General features: G+C 51.0%; 1 long non-coding RNA gene across 1 annotated transcript in view; it reads left to right on the top strand.

The window, feature by feature from the left end:
• Positions 1–1165: 1165 nt before the first annotated feature.
• LOC147598499 (uncharacterized) overlaps positions 1166–22261 on the top strand; it is a 201341-nt gene continuing 180245 nt past the window's right edge. The window contains exon 1 of the long non-coding RNA XR_015260552.1: positions 1166–1180. This is a non-coding gene — a long non-coding RNA (uncharacterized LOC147598499). The remainder of the gene's footprint in view (positions 1181–22261) is intronic.

Raw genomic sequence — 22261 nt, 5'->3', positions numbered from 1 at the left:
TTTAGAACAGCAGCACAACACCAGCTGGGAGATATTTTTGTTTCAACAGAGGGATGACAGGACTGATGTATTAAGTGTTAGTACTTCTACAGCTCATGGTGACATCTTCTAGATGCTTTGTGCTAACCGTTTTAATCACTTGTTCTCCTGCAGAGATGAAAATGAAACTTCACTGAGGCAAAAGCAAAAGGTTTTGCATTCCTAGAGGGAATCCTGGACTCGCAGCATGTTTTTGGGCCAAGAAAATAATCTCGCTTCTGCATCTATTTGCCCTTATCTGCTCAGAGGGCACGACAGGACTGGAGGAGTTGCCTACAGGCAGCACTGGCCACCACAGCGTGCCTTCCCTGCTAGCCAGGCATGGAGCACAGTGCCAGGCACAGCGTCTCCATCCTGCACCAGTGTGGGAGTTCCCCCTAAGATGGATTTTTTTTTTCAAACCCCTTTGCTGTCAGACCAAGCCTTTCACTTGACACAAGGAAGCCAGAGCAGGAACCAGAGCAGCGCGTGTGGGCGAGACAGAAGGGAACTCCTCAGTGAATCACTTGCTCCTGTCCGTGGAAATCCTCCACCACTGTCATTTACATAATTAATGCCTCTCCTCCCAAAGGTTCCTGAACTGCTTGAAAGGTACTAAATATAATATCTCTCCTGCAACAATCACACAGTGCTAAAGAAAGCACAGACATCTCTGGGGAAGACATAGCAGATACGATGCTACAGGACATCGATAACTGGGACCAGAATTACTAGGAAGGTGTACGGGCATTTGGCCATAAAATTGCTCTTAATGTTTCTAATCTTGCAAAAAGCACCTTAGAATTTGTAAGGCTCACAAGGACTTCGATTTTTATCTCATCTGAAAGACGGTACCTCCCCCTAGCTCCATGCTGAGGAACTGGTTTGGTAATGGCTCTCAGAACATCTGCCACTTGGACCTCCCCCTGAAGCACCTGGGGACTTCTCCAGACTCCCCATACCATGCTGGGACATTTCCAGCTGATCCCCTTGAAACTCTTTACAGGAAAAAAGAAACAGAAACCAAATGAAAGTGTTTAGTGGAGCGTAGCGGGATGCCAGAAGTGAAAAGATACAAAGGTGGGTGTCAACTTCCGAGGCTCTGTCCCTGTCCTTCAGCTCTGCTCTGCCCATCTACACACTTCTTCCCCAGATCACCCAGGTCCTAGGCAAAAACAGAGCCTGAAAGTGATGGGATGGAAAGAAAAGGAACAGTTCAGAGAAGGCTGGATTTCTCCAGGACCAAGAATGGCCCAGAAGCACAACCTGCCCACTGGAAATCGCACAACACTGGAGACGACAATGTCCTTACCTTCAGACGACTGAAAAGAGACTGTTTCCAAGATTTAAGTTACGATTGAAAAACATCAATATTTTATTTTTTGAAGTATTTTTTACTTCCACCCCAGACTTTCCCAAATCTGTGTCCACACAGATTTGCCCTGACGATCAAGAACCACACGTCTGCATTCACATTGCATCTTCCAGTCTCTCCAGCCTCACCAAGTGACAGGAGCTTTCCCACTGAGCTACTCACTTCTCCTCCCTTCTTTCAAAGTAGAAAAATCAGATACATGAACACGAGTGTGGGTATACTGTATTTTATAACAGCTGTAACACTGTCGTTATTGCAAACCAGGGGCTCGGTGTGCGTGGAACCAGCCTTTGAAACCTTCTGCTTCAAGAGCCAATGCAGCAATGAGGGGAATGGAGAGGCCAGGAGCATCAAGAGCTCCTGATGACTGGAAGCCAGAAGGCATGGCGCGCGCCGGAGCGTCGGCAGGGCATGCCATTCCCCGTAGGGCATCGCTGCCCACCCACAAAGCCTCCTCAAAGGTCACATCTCCCTACTGCTCCAGTTAAATTCATTCCACGCAACAGGCCAGGTGGTGATTCATGAAGCTGTGCCTTGGGTTGTGCTGGTAGGACACAGCTGGAACAGCTGCAAGGCAAGTACAGTGTGCTCCAGGAAGCGGGTGAGCAGAGGGGTATGTGCTCCCACCGAGAGGTCACAGCTGGGCAAAGAAGGCAGCAAAGAGGGTCTGCAAAGGATAAGTGAGAAACATCTGCCACTGCAACACCTCCACGTCCTGCCAGCCCAGGGAGAAACAAGAGCTGAGATGATGAGAAGATGAAAGGATGCTGCGGCATCCCTTGGGGCTTGGCATTACCCGTGAAGCAGCCAGGCTTCTCCAGGAGACCCTCCTACTTGGGCAATCCCCGTCCTTCCCCAGCACAGTGGACCAGGGGGACCTATAGTCCTTCCCTCCCAAGCTTGGTCATCTCATGGTGTTGCAGCTCTGACAGCTTAAGAAACAGCAATCTGTGGGAATAAAATGAGGTTCCCAGGCTTGGTTTTGTTTCAGAGCTTTTTTTTTTTTTTGTGAAATCTGGGATATCTTTCACCCTTTTCAGGCCTTCTCACCATCTCTCCCAGGAACACCTAAGGGCAATATGGACATCTCACAACGGTGGGCATGGCAGACCTCAGCTCAAGGGACATAGAGTGGGGTACACCTGGGCACAGCTCCTGTCCCAAGGCCAGTCTGAGCAGTAGGCGTCCATCTCTTCCTCACTGACAGTCTCACTCAAACTCAGAAACCTTCTGGACAAGATTTTGTCCAGGTCAGAGAAGTCAAGAAATGGACATTTTCCAAAGGGGTGAAAAAAAAATCCTCGTAAACTTTTTCAACAATTCAGATTCAGGGTTTTTGGTTTCTTTTTTTGGCTTATTTCCAAGAGACACCACTAATTTAAATACAAAGGAATCCACGGGACTCAGCAAGGCATCCCACCACTCTTTGGAAGACATGAAGCATATTCCTGTATTCTCCATTGCTGTTTCCACCAACAGACCTTGCTCTCCATGCTCCCTCTTCCTTATGTACTCTGCCTAATGAACAGCGTGCCTGCTGTCCCCGCTCCAGCTCACCAAGGCCATCTCGAGATGGCAGGGGGCTCAGCCAGTGCGCTGGGAAGTCCCGAGGGCTCTGCATCGCCTTCCCAGAGTTGGTCCACAACACATGAACATGGAATCACAGAAGGGTTTGAGTTGGAAGGGACCTTTAAAGCCCACCCAGTCCAACCCCCCTGCAAGAAGCAGGGACATCTCCAACCAGATCAGGTTGCTCAGAGCCCTGTCCAACCTGGCCTTGAATGTTTCCAGGGATGGGGCATCCACCACCTCTCTGGGCAACCTGGGCCAGTACTCCACCACCCTCAGTGTAAAGAACTTTTTCCTAATATCCAGTCTGAATCTCCCTCCCTCTATTTTGAAACCAGAACCCCTCGTCCTGTCACAACAGGCCCTACTGAAGAGTTTCTCCCCATCTTTCCTGTAGGCCCCTTTAGGTACTGGGAGGACACATGTGCATCTGCACATACCTCTGCGATGGACAAACATCAGCAGAGGGGAAGGGAAAGAGGGAGGTGGCAGAAGCTACATAGTTGTGACAAACCGTCCCACACAGGCATGGGCCCCTTCTGCCCATAAATATCCCACAGATTCAGTCAAATCTGCACCAGCAATGCGTCATGCCAGGGAAGCATGGCTGGAGAACATCTACCCAGGAACACCTCTGAGAGTCTCTGCTTGTGTGACACATAGGTTTGGTCTTAAATGACTCAGTGGTCCAGATTTGTCTGGCCTAACTTTAGGCACTTTGCTAAGGAAGGAGACTTGGTTCCCTGGGGAGCTGGTGGTGAGAGAGTAGGAGGCAAACACGGATGGACGGACACAGCCCCAACAGCCTTCGCTCCCCAATGCACACACACCTCCCTTCTCCTCGTCCTCCGCTCCATTTATAAAGGAAAAGAAACATCCCTCCAGCAAAGCCAGGAGCTCCGTTGTGGTTTTAATTTCACTACAGGCTTTTTATAGCTTCCAGTGAAAAAAAGTCCTGTAACGTGAGAAGGTCGGGGTAACGCGACCAGCATGCTCAGCGCTGCCGGGGCCAGAGGCGAACGCCAAGCACGGAAACGCAAACCTCCCTCCAGCAAAGCGGGCGGCCGCGGCCCCAAGCAGCCCCGGCGCAACGCTGAGCCCACCTCCGCAAGGGAGAGGAGCTTCGTTCCTCATCTACTCCTCCAGTCGATACATCAGCCTCGCTCAGTCAATGAGCGCAATTACGCAAGGAGCCTTAATGAGCTATTCCAACACTGGGCTGGTGTTCAGTAGCTCCAGGATTGTGCACTTGAGTAGCTGCTCACAAGTAGGGGCAGGACGCGGGGTCTAGCCCATCACTTTAACACTGCAGAGCACTTTGAAGGAGCTGTTGGCTCCACAGGTCTTTACGTTGGATTGCAGAGAGCAAATTTGCGCTTAAGTCAATATGAAACGTATTGTTTGGGAAAGTAAAGAATTCAGACCCAGATTCTGTTCCCCTTGAGATGAGGAAACATTGTGGGGAAAAAAAAAAAGTCTGGGAAAAAAAAAAATCTGGAAAAAATAAATATCATCCAAGTTGTCTGGAATCTGAAAGGAAAACTGTAGAGGTATGAAGTCAAAGCCTGGAGTGCGAAACAAACTGGACGGATCCCCGCTGCACATTGGCAGAGCTGCTGGGAGCTGGCTGGGATGGAAACAGTGGGGAAGGGTGCAGGACACCTGCCTGCGCTACGCGTGCGCTCTCCCGCCCTCCTCTTCCTCACCAAAGCCTCATTCACAAACTCTGCAGCCCAAACCGCCCTTCCTGCCGCAGCAACGAGCACTTCAGGAAGGCTAAAAGGGTAACAGGAAAAACAGCAAAGTCCGCACGGAGCCGCGCTCGGCAGCTACGCACCAACAGCACCTCCCACCAGCTTGCTCGCTCGCCCTCTTCAAATCCTATATAACCCAATGGGGTTTTACTGGTTTCTAAAACGTTTGTGTCATAACAGAGCCTCATTCATCAAACGCATCGCTCATTAATTTTCCACTGAGGAAAACCAGAGATGCTGTCAGGGACAGCCCCTGAAACAGAGCCTGTGTTTGGACCAGCTGCTGGCCGAAATTGGGTTCCTTATTTCAGATCAGATTAAAAAAAAATAAAGAAAAACAAACGTCCAAGTGGGGCATTCATCCCCAGCTTCAACCCCTTCTGAAGAACAGCCATTTGAACCTGTCTCAGAGCTGGGACATCTGCTCTCCCTCTCTGTAGGGCCACCCAAGACTTGACGATAGCCAAAGGAAAGGAAATCACCCCACCAGTGACAGAACCCCCCCAGACTCACTTTCGGAAGGGGTTTAGGCACTGAAGAGCCTGTTTTTGAGATTTAAACACACATTTGTCTTTCAAATTAATACAAAGTGAGAGTCCAGAGTGTTGGGTGCAGACATCTTCACCAAAGCAGGACCCCAGCCAGGGCAGGGACAGAAGAGACGCTTGGTCAGCCCATGCCATTTGCTCCCTTTCCTCCTCTGCTCACAGCCGGCTCCCCGGCCCACGGCATAGATCAAACCTTGCCATTTAGCAGGTCACGGCAGGAAAACCAATCCCCCGTCGCACAAACCATGTTTCACAAGGAGATTGCATTTCAGAGAGAAAACCTCCGGCATTTGGCTCCGTGACCCTAAGGCGAATGAACCTCGCGGGCTGGGTGCTCGTAGAGCCCCATCCATCCAGCCGAGCTGAGAGGGGCGTATCCACTCACGCAGCCCGGTGTCCTCGCCGCCACTCCCCATGGGAAGGCAGCTCAGCGGGACTCGCACATATTTCGTGTTCAAGAAGAGCAAGGGCTTGCCAGGAGCTCTTATGAAGGCTACGGCACGCTGGGATCAGTTCCCAGGTCTCAGTCCAAAATATCCCTCAGCATTAATGCTCAAGGCATGCCTCAAAAAAAAACAATTATCTGCTGGGACTTGCGGCAGGGACTGACTCCCTGGGAGTGTTCTCCTGCCCGTTTTTAGCCTCTGTATGATCAGAGATATATTGCTGTATGGATATTCTGCTTTACCTTGCCTCTTAATGCAATGCCCATTGCATCTTTTAGGGGAAGCCGTATGCAGAATGTTTAATCTGCTTTTTCTAAAGGCCTGGATTATGTCATTGCAAGTTGTCCTCGGCTGGGAGTCACCCTGTTAGACCTCAGATGTAAAAAAAAACCATAAAAACAAAGAGGCAAAAGTGAAAGAGAAAAGAGGAAAAGCAGAGAGCTGGAGCCCAAAAGGCCCAGGAAACACCAACAACCTTACAAACCAACCAGCCCTACCAGCGTTTCTGCAAGTACGTCAGCGTCACGCCTGGGCAAGAGCAGAGAGGGATGCTGCAAACGGGACATAATAACCCTCCTTTGAAAGGCCTCCTTCATGTCCAGAGGTTGCACACTGGGGAGATATCCAGTCATCCTGGAGGACAGGGAAAAGCCCTGGGTGGGAGATGTTGGTCTTGATGCCGTTGGGGTACCCACATCCTCGTCAACATCAACAGCAAACCCTTGGTTTGCCACAAAGGGAAGGAGCAGGCGACACAACCCCATTGAAGATGCCCTCAGTCAAATTATAAAAGCATCTGCATTCAGCATGACACCCAGCTTGTCACTAGCCAAAAGACCAGAGGTGCAACCCCACCAAGAGAAATGTCGGGAAACACACGGTGGCTTTTGGCTGGGAGGTTACAGAGGGTTCTTCTGTCTGGGGACAGGCACCCACAGCCCCGGGAGACCTCTGTCCCCAGGAAAAGCTGTGTCAGCCCTGGGCAACGGTGAGCCGAAGGGACAGCGCGGGAAGGCGAGGTGGCTCGCCTGGAATTCGGGCAATGCGGCCATTCACCTTGGAGGACTGCGCTGCTACAGGGGAGGGGGAGGAAGAGTTTTCCAGGGCAAAAGTGCTTATTCGTCAGCAGAACTCATTTGGAAATTGTCCAAAATCCAACTTTTTGAAGAAGTGAAACTTCTCCTCAGCACGTCCCTCATCTGACACCACCATCCCCCCCTTCCCTGCAGTGGGATCGGGGGCAGAAGTTTGCTGTGGGGCTGTCCCTCCAAGGCAGGGCTCCCCCTCCACTTCTTCGCTCTGCTTCTTCCCCAAAAACCTCATACCAGCCCGTCCTGCTGCAGGAAAAGAAACTGAGCTGTCGGGAAACACATCGGTCGGGAAAAATCTCTTCCTGTGTACCCCTGCTTCCCATCCTGGGATGCGGTGCCCAGGTAGCACATGGGGGGCATCTCAGCTCTCAAAACTGCCACCGAGTAGCTCCCAGGAGGTGCCACCAGCACCCGCAGAGCTCTGGGAGCACGGGCACAGGCTTGGACAAGCCTCAGGATGGTGGGATGGAGGGACCTGTATGAAAACTAAAGAGAAAGAGTGAAAGACTGGTTGGGCAAGCAGCAAGAAACTGCAGGAGATGAAAGAACTCGGGGACGTGTCCTGGAGAGCACATTGCAGTACGCCTGCCTGGAGCCATAGGGGCATGTGTAGGAGAAACTGAGGCTCATAGGAGCAGCTGAGCTGTTGCAGTCCTGGGGCACCAAAAGGAAACTTTGCATGGCTACTGCCAGGGGTCTGTTCGATAGCACAGCTACAAATCTTTCTTGGCTTTTAAGGCAGATCAAATAAAACGAGTTCCTTTGCAGGGAAGAAGTAATAAAAGATGATTAAAAATTAAACATAGACATCTAAAATCCACAGGCAGAGGCTGACCACTGAGCTGGCCTGGGGTTTAGCCCCACACCAACCTCCATCATATGGGTCACTGCCCAGATCACTCCAGTACATGAGGCTGTGAAAGCCCAGTGCTGCGCGTGCCTCCTCCAGTCCCCGTGTTTTAAGTCTCAGGCTCTGAACAGCCAGGTTTCAAGCACAGGAGCTCACCCTTGCTGCTGCTCTGAGCCTGGAGAGATGCTGCCTTCACCACAAAGCCTCTTTCACAGGTGGAAGTCTGTTTTAGAGGACAGGGGAAAGCAGGAATCTTCACCCACTCGACTGCATGGTTATGGGGAAAGCAGAGCCTGCATGGCTGCGAGCACCGGACTCGCTGGGGCATCACCTCGTCCCGCTGACTGGAGGCTCCACAGCGGCCCGCTGGGACCAGCCTCTCCAAGCAGGATGTATTGTTCCATGCTAAGCTACAGGCAAAGCCCTATGCAGAAGGAAGCATCGTACACCAGATTCTGCAAGCCTTTCCCATAACGACCACATCAAGCAATAACCTCCACTCCCCGGGAGCAACGCGGCCTCCGCTCGCTCCCACTTGCCGAGCGAACAGCACTTTCCAGTCACACCGTTGTGCGGACGGACAAACCACCACAGCTGCTGTGTCCTGGTTTCAAGGCCACCATCACAACGAGCTTCCTCTAACCCCTGCATCACCCAGGTTTTACAGAGGCTCACCCCGTCATCTCTACATCGTTACGCTCTCAGACCCTCCACGGAGGAGAGTTTCCAGTGGAAGTGCTGACACGCATCCACGTCATCCCACCACAAATCGGCAGCAGCACCTTTCCCTGCGCACCCCGCTTCGTCTAGACACCGGAGTGCGTGCAAAGCATCCCTGTTTATCCATTAGAGAGTGAATCAGCAAGTCTAGAGCCCGGCTCACTGCGGATTAGCTCTCCATTGGAAAGGATAGCTCTCATTATCATCGTTGTACTTTGCTATTTATCCATCCGAAGGAGTCTGGCCAGCAGCCCAGAACGGCTGGGGCGGCCACAGAGAGCTTCTGTTCCCCGAGCAGACTTTTCAGCTCCAACACAGCCCTGCTAACAGCCTCAGCTCATAGCTGAGCCCACTTCCAGCTCAGAGAGATCAATGGCAATCTAATTGCTAGAGCATCTTCCAGGAAATGTGCTGATGGACCCACGTGTGGTTAGAAGGAAAACAGAGAGGAAGGACATGGTGAGCATCAGAGGAGGGCTTGCCTTGGGGTGCTATAAAGCAGCTCCCCAGCAGAGTTTATCTCATGGTGTGCTGAGTTTATGGAGTTTGTAGGGCAGGGCTGCAGACTGAGAGCATCAGGACCTGTTCCCTCTAAACCCTCCACCACGCCTTCAGAAAGCAAAGGGCCTGGGTGGCTTCCTACCCCTGCTGAATTTGGCAGGTGAGATCACCTTTTGCTCTTTCTAAAGCATTTCATAGCCAAACAAACAAGACAGCAGCCTTAGAGGAAGATCACAAAGGGACAAAGCATCTTCCACAGAAGTAGCACATGACAAGCTCTTCTCTGCAGAACCAAGCGTAGGATGCAACGGCAGACGGGCACGTGATTCGTTTCTAAACTCCCCAGTTTTCTGGCTGCCTTTAGCCGGTGTAATTTCTGTGGGTGGCTGGAATGCCATCTATCTACTGAGGCTGCTAAAAGGGAGCCCAGGATGGCAGTGCCAAGGGGGGGGAAAATCTTTTGACAACAGAAGAGCTTCAGCAAAGTGGCCTTCCACGCACCCTACCAAGGGGCTGACGGGTCCTCATGCGAGATCTGGGCACAACCATCCCACCCTCGAAGCAGGAGCTCTGCAATAATTGTCAGCCTGGATTGCAAATCAGAAGACTTTTCCCAGCTGCCGCCTTTTGTGCCATCCTCCATCACGGCTTTGGCATTGAGGGAGTTGTGTTTGGAGAGCAACAGGTCTGTTCTGACTCCTGATGACTGCAATCTGTCATGTCTTCAGCTGAACCTGCTTACACATTACCCTGACCATCACTATTTGGAGAAAAAAAAAAAAAAAAAAAGGAAAAAAAAAAAAAAAAAAGAAAAAGCAATAGTACTGGAGAGCTTTCCCCCAAGCAAGGACTGCATTTCTGGAACAGGCTCACAGGCTGTGCTCTGTCAGCTCAACAGATGATTTGCATTTTCTAGAGAAAGCGTTACTTATTTTCAATGCTATTCTTCCTAAACAGATAATCCAGTCTTGTACCAGCACAGCTACAGACCAAGGAGAAAGTCCAGCTCTCCTTCCCCAGGCTCACTGGGAAGAGATCTGTTATTTATCTATTTAAAAACTGAAAATCTGTGGTCAAAACCAAACCAAAATCAGTTTGTGGTTTTCAGATTTCTAACACGAAACTGTAACACCTCTAAGAAAGCATCTACTGTGCATTAAGAATACTTTAAAAAAAAAAAGCATCTAACAGTTTTATTTAGCTAGGAAGAAATTTCCATTACAAGAAAAGTGGAAAAACCCCTTGTTCAACCCAAACTGCACACCCAGAATTCCCACTGCAGGACTAAGGTTGGACTCAAAGTGTCCACCCACTGAAAACAGAGACTAAAGGCAGCTGTCCTGCGAGTTTTGTGAGAACGAAACATCGGGATTTGCCCTCACTTTTGGGCCAGAGAAATCTCATCCAGCCTTCAAAAGCTTTGCTCCTGTCCTTGCTGTGCTAACAACGCAGCTCTGCTGAAAGATGGAGACAGGGAGAGAGACGATGAGCCTGGAAAAACTGGAATTGCAGCATTTGGGCTCTCCCTTCCCCTGGTCCCCATCCACGCTACAACATCCAGATGAGCCTTGAACCTGAACACAAGGAAGAACACAGCTAAATCCCTGTAGAAGTGGTGGTTTCACTGGGTTTTGGAGGTAGAATTGCATTTCCAAGCCACCCCTTGGTACTCACAGGTTGCGAACAACCCGCTCTGACCCATCCAGACAGCGTTCGGACACCCAGATCTTACAGACCAATGCAGAGCTCAGGCCTGAGGCGCTCAGGAGATGCGAACAGGGCTGGCGTACTGAACCTTTCCAGTTCTCTGCAGAAGAGGAATTGAAACGCCATTGCTGGTGCGGCGGAGGCACAGACGCACAAGCCGGGAAGGCAGCACCGAGCCCGGAGCCTGCACCAAGCCCGGGTGGGGAACCCGACAGGCCGGCACACGGCTAGGCAGCATGAGACAAACCATGGGAACGGGGTTTATTATTCTGCTCAAGCGGCTTGGAGAGCAGGCCAGAGATCAGGCTAAGGGTCAATGAAAGAGAGTTTGAGGAGAGAACCATCTCTCTGGCAATGCTTTGGAGGCACGCCCTTGGAGCTGCGTGTCACAGCAAGCACGACGGAGCGTGCCAGGCTTCCAGCCTCTTGCTCATCAGGGTTATTTTTCCTGCCTTAAAGGTGCAAAAGTTAAATTCCCCCCGGATCCTAGGAGCCTGATCCTGCAAGGCACTGAGTAGCACCTACCTGCAGAGACTCCCACAGCATCACCTGCCCCACCTTTCTGCCCACACATCTTTTTCATATCAAAGACCTGGGAATTTTACTCCCGCAGAAGTCAGTGTTTACCCTCCACCAAGCTGCTGTTCAAAGCATCACAACAGATCCATAAACACAAAAGTCTACGCCCCAGCCCCTCTGGCAAGCATCACACGATGAAGCCCTCCAGGGAATCATCTCTCTGCAGTTCAGATTGCTAAATGCAATGGAGAACGTTGCCAAAAACAGCCAGTGCTGCTCGCAGAGCGGCAGCAGGACAGTCTTCTTGAAAAATACAGTTTTGAAGAGCCAGCGCCAGCCTCTGAATAGCTCTTCAGCTGCCATGTACACCTGACCTTCCATTTCCTGCTGAAAAGAAAGCTTTGACACCACACGATGTGAACTGAGATCCAAAACTCCTTGCAAGCAAGGTCAGACCTTCAGAGGTGATTCTAGTAGCACTGCTGTGAGAAAGTCTCAAAGCACTTTAAACTGTGTGCTAAAGGCCATTATCCAAACTCCATAGGCAGGGAAAGTGAGGTAAAGTGAAATGCAGCGATTTGGACCTTCAGCACCCAGCACCAAGCGACCTGATCAAATGATCCTGATCGCAGTCCTCATTACACTTCAGAGTTAACCACAGAATTGGGGCTCAGACTCAAGCGTGCTGCATCCACACCCTGGAGATGATGGAGGACAGCTTGCTGCAAGGAATCCAGCCCCGCTATGAGTAGGTCAAAGCCACCTAAATTGCTCCTGAGCCCGAGAGCGCGAGGGTCCAAGGGGCGACGTGCTGGCTGAGCGCCGCGTTGCAGTTGGTAGCGAATTCACAAAGAGAGCTTGTGTTTATGCACCAAGCTATAAATATTCTTTTTCAAAAAGGCCTAACTGGAAAAATGTCTAAATGTCTATTTTTGCCTCCTCTGCTTCACCCACTCGAGACATTGACATCATACCAAGCTCCTACTGAGACAGAGTCATTCCCGAGGACCGGAGTGGCACAACTGCACCCAGCATAAATGCTGAGGAAAGGGAAACAAAAAAAAAAAATCTTCATAGCCTAGGAGAACAGACAGAGCAGCGCTTGGGGAGGAGGATTTCTTGCATGAAAATTGAAGATTTTCCACTGCTTTTTGGTTCCAGTAAGAATGACTGAGCAAAGCCTGAGTCCGAGCTTTGCCCCAGGCTCCCCTGAGGTCTGATTTACTCTGAGAGGCTTCCAGGTACCCGGGTTCAGCCTTTTCAGCCAAACAGCAAGCAGTTCTCTCCAATCCCCCACTCAATTTCCTATAATCCCTTCAGAACCCACCCCAAGCTGCCTCTAAGGAAAGAAATCACCACAGGCTTCTGCGATTCTATGAAACTCTGCAAAAGGTTGGAGAGCAGCGGGCACTGGCATCTCCATCACCTCAGCGCCTGCGGCATCTCGCCTGCGCGGGACGGCGAGGGCAGGTTGGGCACTGCCGGTGGCGTTTGGCACGAGCTGGGAGCTGCTAACCGTAATCGCTGGCGGCGACTCGGTTCCTGCAGGGCTCAGACACTCGCAGGGGGTGACGGCAGCGAGCGCTTCCCAGCCCGGAGCTGCTGCTGACACAGGCGGCTGCGTGATGATGGATGAGTGGAGCGGTGAATGCAGGCACAAAACGGTTGAGGAGCGCTATTTCGGAAACACCTCAGCATTAGCCGAGCAACACTCGGCTCTGTTCACGACCAGCTCTGATTTCTGCTGGCTATGCTCATGATAAAGCACTCCAATTAAAGGTACTCAGTGACAAATCCTCTGAGGAAAAGCTCCATCTCTGAGGTTAAAGTGCTGGGCTAGATCCTAACCCAGTCCCTAGACCGCAGCATCCTCCCAGAATCAGTGCCGCACGCTGCTGAGGGTTTGTCACCTTCGTGCCACCCTGGCAGAGCCACGCGCCTTTCAGCAGGGCAGGGGTCTCATCCAGAGATGCGTTTCCAAACCTACAGCAACACGTTGGTGATGTGCTCAGGAGACCAGTAACTGCCCCCCCAGCAGATCCATCAGCCGGGTCTGAAGGCAACACTAAAAGCCTCACTGGGGGTCCCCAAGCCACAATAGCCACCATTGTCCCCAGCCTTCTCGTCCCCCTCTTTGGTGCTGACATATATATGACCACATTCACTCCTGCAAGAAATGAGCTTGCATTTTGCTTAAACAAGGCAGTCAGCACCTGGCTTATATCTGTTTAATGACCTGAGCATCTGGTTTCAATACAGCAGGCAAGGAGCAGCATAATAAAAGTCATTTAGAGCTGCAATTAGCTCTGGGTCCTCCGCTGTGTATTATAATAACGGAGTAGGTGCCGCTACATCTGTTGACAGATGTAGGGGGGGGTCAATTCCACCCCACATCTCCTCCCGTCCTCAGACCCTCAATATTCCCCTGTGCCATAGCCAACACCACGCTGATGTTCTGCTTTAGTAGCACCTTGTACATAGGCAGGGATCCCAAACGTTCACCCACCCAGCTTTCCTGGGCAGGGCCCCAGGATGCCATTACTGAGGGTGTCAGCCTCACCGCACGTACGCCCGGAGCACACCGAGGCGATGAGCCCTCTTTGCGTCCCCAGTGCCACCCACGCCCTCTCCATCGCAGCCCCGGGCTCGCTGACACCATGCATCGCTGCGCCTTGGGGTCCGAAATAGCAGCGATTGATTTCCACTGCAGCTCAAGAGAGCCCTCACCATGTATTTATTATTTATTTCAGAACAAGCTGAAACAGAATTACCGTTCTGTAAATTTGCAGCTCTGGAAAGGTCCTTTAACCCTTAGTGATAACAGAAAAGTCAAAACTTCCCTTAAAATGAAGTTACTGAAAAACTCACTAGCCAGCATGTTTGGGTTTGGGTTTTTTTGTTGTTTGTTTGTTTTGGGGGAGGTGTTTGGGTTTTCTCCCTTTTTTTTCCTATAAGTGTTTTTGACAACACTTGGGTTTGCTTGTTTCCATTTTGCTCTAATTCATTGTGGAGAAGAAATGCTTTAACCTTCGCTAAAGACATAATGCATTTTCAATTGCTTTTTATAAAATAATTCATTTCCTTGAAATTTTTACATCTCTGGCCATTTTGCTGCAGAAAGCTGTGCTCCCAGAACATTCGCAAGGCAGCTTTAACCTGCCTGAACTCCAATGCACATGCACAACCCAACCCAGCCACATTACTGTCCCTCCTACAGAGACGGAGAAATTGGGGGACGGGGAACAACAAAAAAGCCACAACAAGCAAATAACCAGCTAATGCATCCAGCGCGGAAAACAGGAGATCCGAGAGCAGCCTCCGCCAGCCCTCGACTTGACCATGGGATGAGGTTCTCCATCTGGAAAGATGCTGTTGCAGGGATGCCCTGGGACCCCTTCCCACAGCAAACTCACACATTTGAGCACACATGCAAACTCTTGCACATGCCAAAAAATAAAACCAACCCAACAGTGTTTTCTCAGTCATCTCAGCTACCATTTCTGGCTCTCCAGGGATGATTTCAATCTTTTTCTACACCATTCCTCACCACAGAACTGCCTATAAACAAGTCAAAGACTTTCACCTGCAGAACAAGAAGGCCGTTCACCAAGGGCAGGGCTGTAACAGCGAGAATGGTTTAACACAAAGGTATGAAGAAGATCCCTGCCCCTGTGCAGGCAGGAGAAAGAAGGTGGGTGCCTTCCTTCTCACCATCCCCGAGCTGTGCAAGCATGTACAGTTCACACCTGCTTCAGCATCCTCTGCACAGGCAGAGCTAGCACACAGAGAATCACAGAACGGTTTGGGTGGAAGGGACCATTAAAGCCCACCCAGTGCAACCCCCCTGCCAGGAGCAGGGACATCTCCAACCAGATCAGGTTGCTCAGAGCCCCGGCCAACCTGGCCTTGAATGTTTCCAGGGATGGGGCATCCACCACCTCTCTGGGCAACCTGGGCCAGGGTTCCACCACCCTCAGCGTAAAATTTTTTTTCCTTATGTCCACTCTGAATCTACCTCCCTCTATTTTAAAACCATTACCCCTCATCCTATAGCAACAGGCATCGCTGAAGAGTTTCTCCCCGTCTTTCCTATCAGCCCCCTTTAGGTACTGGAACCCAGAGAGAACCTAGAGAGAAATCAGTGCCTTACCCCCACTTCGCTAGGAATATGTGATTGCAGAGCAAACCAGTAACCCTGAGAAGCTCTGACAGTGGTTCACAGAACATCTTGGACCTCTTCCACTTGCTTCAGTACTCCCATGTAATACCATCCTAGCATCAATGCGTGTGTCGCTGCTATTAAATAGAAGCCATCAAGTCCCATTACAGATGGCTGCCCCCCACGCAGGAGGGCTGAATGCCAAGGGGGTGCAGGGGGACAGCACTCACAGCCCCCCCAGCCAGGAAGGACACAGCCCCAGCTGGGGCTCCCAACTATTCCTGTAGTCATCACATCAGCAAGGAGGTAAGCACATGACATCACCGCGTCTCTTTTCCAGGATCCCTCGCAACAAACAGAAAAAAAAAAAAAAGTCAGAGGGAAGAGCTGGAAACTACGGTTTATTTATTTCTTCCCAGCTCCATGGCTTGTGACCAAAGCCGCGGGCTGGCAGGCCAGACCCCCTGCTGAACACAGGACTCGTGACGCGCGGCGGCTGTGCGTGCGCAGGCAGGAGGGGTGTGAGCAGCCCAGGCTCAATATAGGGCAGGGAACAAATTTATGTATACATCCATAGAAAGCAGTCATTTCTCTTTTTTGTTGCATTTTCTAATTCTTTGCATTTTTTTTTTTCCTGCAGAGGCCCAGCACTGCTTCCAAAAGCATCCAGCTGACGAGGGGCACTGGCCCCATCTCTGCCAACATCACATGAGCTGACAGCAGCAGTTGGGAACAGCACACTAGACACAGCAGCAAATACTCCTGATTATTAGATAAGTTGTTTATAACTTTCGCAAAGTTTTCCAGGGCAAATGCGCTCCTCAAGCAAATTTGATTTGATGGAAAAAAAAATTGACAATTTTTTTTTCAGCATCACAAGGAAAACACTGTTTCAAATGCATTAAGTGTTGAAATGATCCGACACCAGTTCAGTCCCTGTAGAAGTGGAATCTGAAATTAGAAGGGATCATCCCTGCAGGAAGGGATGGCTCTTGCGAGAAAATCCCAACCGTATTTGCCAGAGTTGGAAACTCCGGGGAAAGTCAGCGCGCACATCCCCAAGCAGAGCCCTACCAGCAGGCGAGCACACTGCGGGCAGCAGCACACACGGCTCAACTGGCCACCCTCCGTCCCACCGCTCCAGAGCCTCCTGCTCCCTTCTAGGTGCTCTCCACACCAGTGCTCGCGATGGAGAAGCCATCTCTCAAGCACGCAGGCTGGTATCATCTTTAATTCAGTGGTCACTCAGCATTTTGCCCGATTTGATCCCCTCCGTGCTCGATGCACAGGGTGGACCTGTCGGAGGTGCCTGCAGGCTCTGTTGCACAAGTTGGAAGTTCTTAATGAAGGTGGCCATAGAGATGGCACTGAAAAACTGGATTCTACCTCTGTCAGCCAAAGAGAAATGAGGTGATGCCTTTGCAAATAGTTTTTAAAAATCTGGCAGAATTCTTCAGCACCTAAGGTCTGAGCTGGCGTGCACCAGCAGCTAGAGACCCTGAGTACATGCTTTCCAGTATCCCACAGGGCTAAGGACTCCAAAAAAAAAAAAAAAAGAAAAAAGAAAAAAAAAAAAATATCACATCTCCCCCAGCTGAACCATCACACAGTCCATGGTCCATGCTCCTTCAGCAACACACAGCTTCCAGGAGAGGCAACACCAATTCTCAGCGCGCTTTTCCTCCAACCACCCAATATCTTGAGCGGATGCAGCGGCACAGAAAGTCCCCAGAGGCCACCACCCTCAGCCAAATCCCTGCAGCGGCCGCTGGCACTCAGCATCCGTGCCAGCGGGGTCACAAGGCGCAGGAGAGCAGAGAACTGGGCCCTGTGTGTGCGCTGGGCTGCGTGGGCGTGCAGGCATCTGCGAATCCATACCCTGCCTCTGTGCCGCACCCTTTGTGGGGCGTTTCCGAGCAGCAGAGCTGCAAACGGGAAGCAATGCCCGCGAAGGAAATTCGATAGGAAGAGGTTGTGCTTTTCGTCAGACCTGAGAGCAGACGAGGGGAAAATGCAATACCACCACCTGCCTGCTTCCATTCAAATGGGGCTTTTAGGAAAGGAGAACAAAAGCTAAATGCTGTTTGCATTTGTAGTTTAATGTACTCTGAAAAACACTTGAGAGCATCTTTCTTTTCTTTGTTTCTCTCTGCAGACAGATCATTTCTTCTTGGTAGAACGTGTCAGGGAGCTAGATGGTAGCACACGCAAGGGAGGTTTTCTTGCGAAAATAACCCTATTGCAAACATCTGCTGATGGCAAACTGCTCTCAGCCGTGGACATTCCTACAGAGTCCTCCCCTGTCCCAGGGGTGCTGCTACCTCTGCTTGGCTCTGCCGGCGCTCGGGTTTCCTCCTCAACACCAGTTTCTTGAGGCTCTCTGGTTGGCTCTGTCTCTGCCAGGCGCTTGGACGCAGCCTTTCTCCATTCATCCTGCTCAACGAGCATCTTGACCACGGGGGCCATGTAAGTGGTGTAGGCAGGCCATGAGCGGCGGCACCAGGCGAGGTGGCTGGGCAGACCCACAGTGGCCGAGGGCAGGGTGTGCTCTGGAACCCAAGAAACAGACACCGTGAGAGGGCAGCCAGTTACCTTCTGGCTTCTTCCCTCTCTGGGAAGGGTTAGAAAGAAGGATGCCTTCAGCGACACTCTTTGGCGCCAAAGACCGTGGCTGGGATGGTTTTGTTATGGCCATGGAGGGCCAGGCAGCCACTATGGGACAGCAGTGCCATGCCAGATAGCTACTCTGCATCAAGATTCAAATAACCCATGCAAGAAATACAGGTGATGTCCATCATTTCCAGCCTTCGTGCCTTTATTTCTGTACTTGACCACAGGACGTGATTGCACTGACCAAGGAGGAGCTGCAGAAGGTTGGTATCACGCCAAGAAGCACAGTAGGGAAAAAAAAAAGGGAAAAAAAAAAAATCACTTCTACAGCACTGACCAATTGCCAAGATAGCACACAGCAGGACAAGATGTCACTGAAGATCTTTCCAGTCTCAGCTTTCTGCCCAAAACCCATTAGTCACTCAGGTCTTGCACCTCAAACACAACACCACAAGGTTAGTAGAAGTGGCTGGAGGGATTAGACTGAAGCTACTTGGGAAGATGTCTGTCCAAGAAAAACTTCAAAGTAGAAAATAAAAAAATTATGAGGCTATTTGGTTTACAGATGTGGAAAGCCCAATTCACAAAATGATGCTGAACCTTACTCCTTAGATGCTTTATGACCATTTCACACACGAAGATGTAGAGGCCAATGCTTGTCACCTCCACAGCCCTGATCACCAGCAGTCCCCAGAGGGCACGGCAGCCCTCACTCACCCCTTCTCAGGCTCAGAGGAGGTCAGGTAGCTGCTTCAGGTGGGATTTACAAACCCATCCACATCACGAACACCTTCTTGCTCCTAAATCAGTCAGGTGTAGGTGGACAGCCTGGTCCTTGCCTCTCACTGTGCACTATTTTCTTTTCTTTAATTTTTTTTTTCAAATTGGGAATAATTCTGCCTCTTTTCTCCTCTCTCTTACAGAAGGTCAGCTCTTTGTGACCCAGCTGTGACGCTTATCAGGGGAACACCCACAATAAACACACTGGGGTTTGTTGGGGCTCTGACACTCAGCTGCGATACCCGGGGTCCTCATCAGGAGAGGGTGCCAGCTCTGTTCAGAGACGGGGACATGCAGGGGCAGAGCTACAGGTATTTCTCCCAAAGTCCCACCACAAGCTCCTGGTGGAAATTAAAAACAAAAAGCTCAGAGCTCAGAGTTTGGGTTTTAGGGGAATTAGAGCATTTAAAGAAATATGCTGCTTCAGATGATCTTCTGCTAAAGTTGTAGGGACAAAAGGAGGGAGGAAAAGTATTTTCAGTGGCTTCTGCACCAAGCCACATCCCACAGGCTCCCAAGCCCAGGAACTTGCACCACGGCCACTCCACGTCACAGCTGGTGCTGGACAGGCTCCGGCTGTGCAAAGCATCAGGAATTTGCTTTTACATAAGCTGTGCTCCCGCTCGCGCCGCAGGAACGTGGCCGGCGCCGAGCGCTGCCTTCTCCACGCTCCCCTTGCCCGGCCCCTCCGCGATCCCGGCCGCAACCCAGCACTCGCGCAAACGCCTGCCGACAATAAGGGTTTTTTCATGGCATCCCAAGGGCGCGCGTCAGGGCTTCGCTCGCTTCCCCGGCGTGAGCCATGCTCTCTAGAAACAGCCAGACATCCGCCCCGTGAGGGAGACGGCAGCGGATCCAGCCGGGACAGCCCCACGCAGCACAAGCTGATGGCTCAGCAGCAGGGTAGCGGCGCACGGCGACGCAGCGTACAGCAACTATCAGCCAACAGGCAGCCCAGGCTCTTCCTGAAGTTTATAAATAGAAACAGCTTGATGTGTTTTCAGGGAAAAAAAGTTTCCATATGAAAAAATGTTTCAGTGCAATCACGCTGCTGTAAAGTTGTGTCGTTCTGTACCTATGGTACACACTCAGCTTCACAATGGGGAAAAAGCAAACAAAAAAAAGTCCGGTTTTAAATTACAAGCTTTCAGACAGTGGCACACTGTGCTTAAACGAAATGTTTATTTTGACAAGCTTAGATAGTCCATGTCTCTTCAAATGCCTGTTCTGACTCACTATTTGGAGTTTTTAACCCCCGTTACAGAACTATTCTACAATTTAGCTCATCAGTCTAACGCGCAGCAAAAACCACCACAAAAGGGTTAAAAAAAATTGTTAAAGGGCAATTCAACTACTTTCCAAGTGTTTCTGACAGCTATGGAATTCTGGCCCAGCCCATCCTCCGGAGTGCCAGGGTGGAGAGCAGGGCACCCCCAGCCTCAGCGGAACAACACAGCACACCAGGAGCTGCCCCGAGCAGCAGCCACGCAAGGCACGACGGCGAGCGTGCATACGTGCCAGATATGCTAAAACAGCAGGATCAGGCACCAAACACCACTAACGAGGCACAAAAAGAGCTGATCTGGAGCCCTCTTCCCCTGTTTTATAGGCTCAGGTCTTTGTAAAACAAATAAACACAGCGAGTGAAACCCGGGCAGCCAGCCACCGCACGAGGCTGAGCTGTAAATTTAATTCAGCGCTAACAAAGCCCATGGAAAGAACATCGTGTGCCCCAGAGGCTCAGCAAAACCTCACTGCCTGTTCCTGGGCCAAACCCAAATAACTGTGAGATGGGTGCCAGGGAGGGTGGCAGCAAGGGTCACAGCCAAAGCAGCAGCACCAGCTCCCCACAAAGCTCGACGTGGGTGAGGACCACGCTGTAAGGAGATGGGGAGCTGTTTCTGCATCTAGCCCCAAAATAACCCCAAACAGGCAGAGCAAAGAGAGATCCAGCTTAGTCCCTCACCCAAACAATCAATTGTGCAACAAAAAGGGGAGGAATGACCACGAGGAGGTGGTGCGTTAGGGACGGACAAGGGTTATGGTGCTGAGATGTGGCTCCAACCCGCACCTCTCGCTCACACGCCTGGTGTTTTTGTTGGAACATTTACCTTTGCTGCACCAAGCCAGATGTTCACAGCTCAGAGACTTTCTGATACGCAGGCCAGCTAAGCTCACAAGTTTGGGGTAGGAGGACGCGTGCACGTGCTAGGTGTGTCTCCTAATATTTCAGTGTTTGCACAGCATTATTTTGATCCTGGATAAATACTGCTGCTTGTGATATTTGTGTAGGCTGGGGGCCGTGGGCTCAGCTGTGTTGCCTAGTTGCTACAGCATCATCTCACAAAGCAATAAAACAAAACAGTTTCAGAGTTTCCTAAACAGTGAGAAAGAGGTAGCGTGATGGACGGCAACCGCAGTTTGGATATTTGATGTGGTGGGAATGTTTGGTGACAGGAAAAAGTTTGGATACCCGTCAGGTGATTTTTCCTGTGTAGTTGTGGGTGCTCTGGTGGAGAAAACCTCAGACAAGGCCACTGGATCTGCCTTCCAAGTTGCCCATGTTGGATTGCTGAGACAGGAGCTGATGGAAATTCCAGACATTTCTCCTCTGACCTTATCTCCAGCCCTTTCCAAACCAGTAATGACCAGAGAAGCCCCAGGGAAAGAAGAAACAAACATCACCCTGACCACAGAGCCTGGTTCCATCAGGCATCCACACTTGTCCTGCATCACATCCCTGTGGAGGCCACCACAGGAGTCACTCCTCCACACCAGGTTCACACCAAGGACACGACAGGAGACAGATGCCACGACAGCACTGGCAGATGAGCATGGGAATGCAAAACACTGGAGAGAAGATGCCAAGGGAAAGGCCAGAGCTGACAACATCTCAGAGCAAAACGAGATGGGATCATCAGCCACCATTTACTATTTACAGCTTAAGCTTGGCTACTGGCCTGAAAGTGATTTCAGAGCCCAGGGAGAAAAGGCTCTGCAGCATCCCTGGCTATCCTCTAAACATATCAGCTCCTTTTCTTCATAAGTGCCTGCTAGTGAGATGCAACTTCAGCATTGTCCTGGTAAAGGCTTTCCAGAGCAGAACGGGGTTGACTGCCCTCCCACTGCAGTGATGAGATTATTGCCTGCCATTGCCTCTGCAAACTCTGCCTGGGGTTTATCTGAAGCTGCCCATATCAAAATATCTCCTTACACACTGTTCCAACAGGAAGGGCTCCAACACGCTCCTCTCCCATCACAATGCCAGCTCAGCATCTCACCAGCACGCACTGGGGAGCACCACGGTGGGATTTTCACATTCCCTCCAAACTGTGGTTTCCAGTGATAAACCTGATCCTAATGCAGCATACGCTGCTAACAGAGACGAGCTCAGTGTCAGGTCTGGCCTGCCAAGCAGCTGGGACAAGGCACAGTTCTTCCCAGCCCATGGTCACAAGCCATCAGCCTGGCCCCATGGCCACCTGCAGACTAACCACTGGAAAACATGGTTCCTCACAGAAAGTACAGCCACCAGCCTGGTTGCTCCCTGCAGCCCTGAGCGCCAAGACTTTCCCCACCAAAACCACACCATTCCCCTCCCACCTCTGCTTCCA

This window comes from Chlamydotis macqueenii, chromosome 18 (assembly GCF_036417535.1).
Source record: "Chlamydotis macqueenii isolate bChlMac1 chromosome 18, bChlMac1.mat, whole genome shotgun sequence".
Lineage (NCBI taxonomy): Eukaryota > Metazoa > Chordata > Aves > Otidiformes > Otididae > Chlamydotis > Chlamydotis macqueenii.
This window is presented reverse-complemented; position numbering and strand designations above follow the sequence as displayed.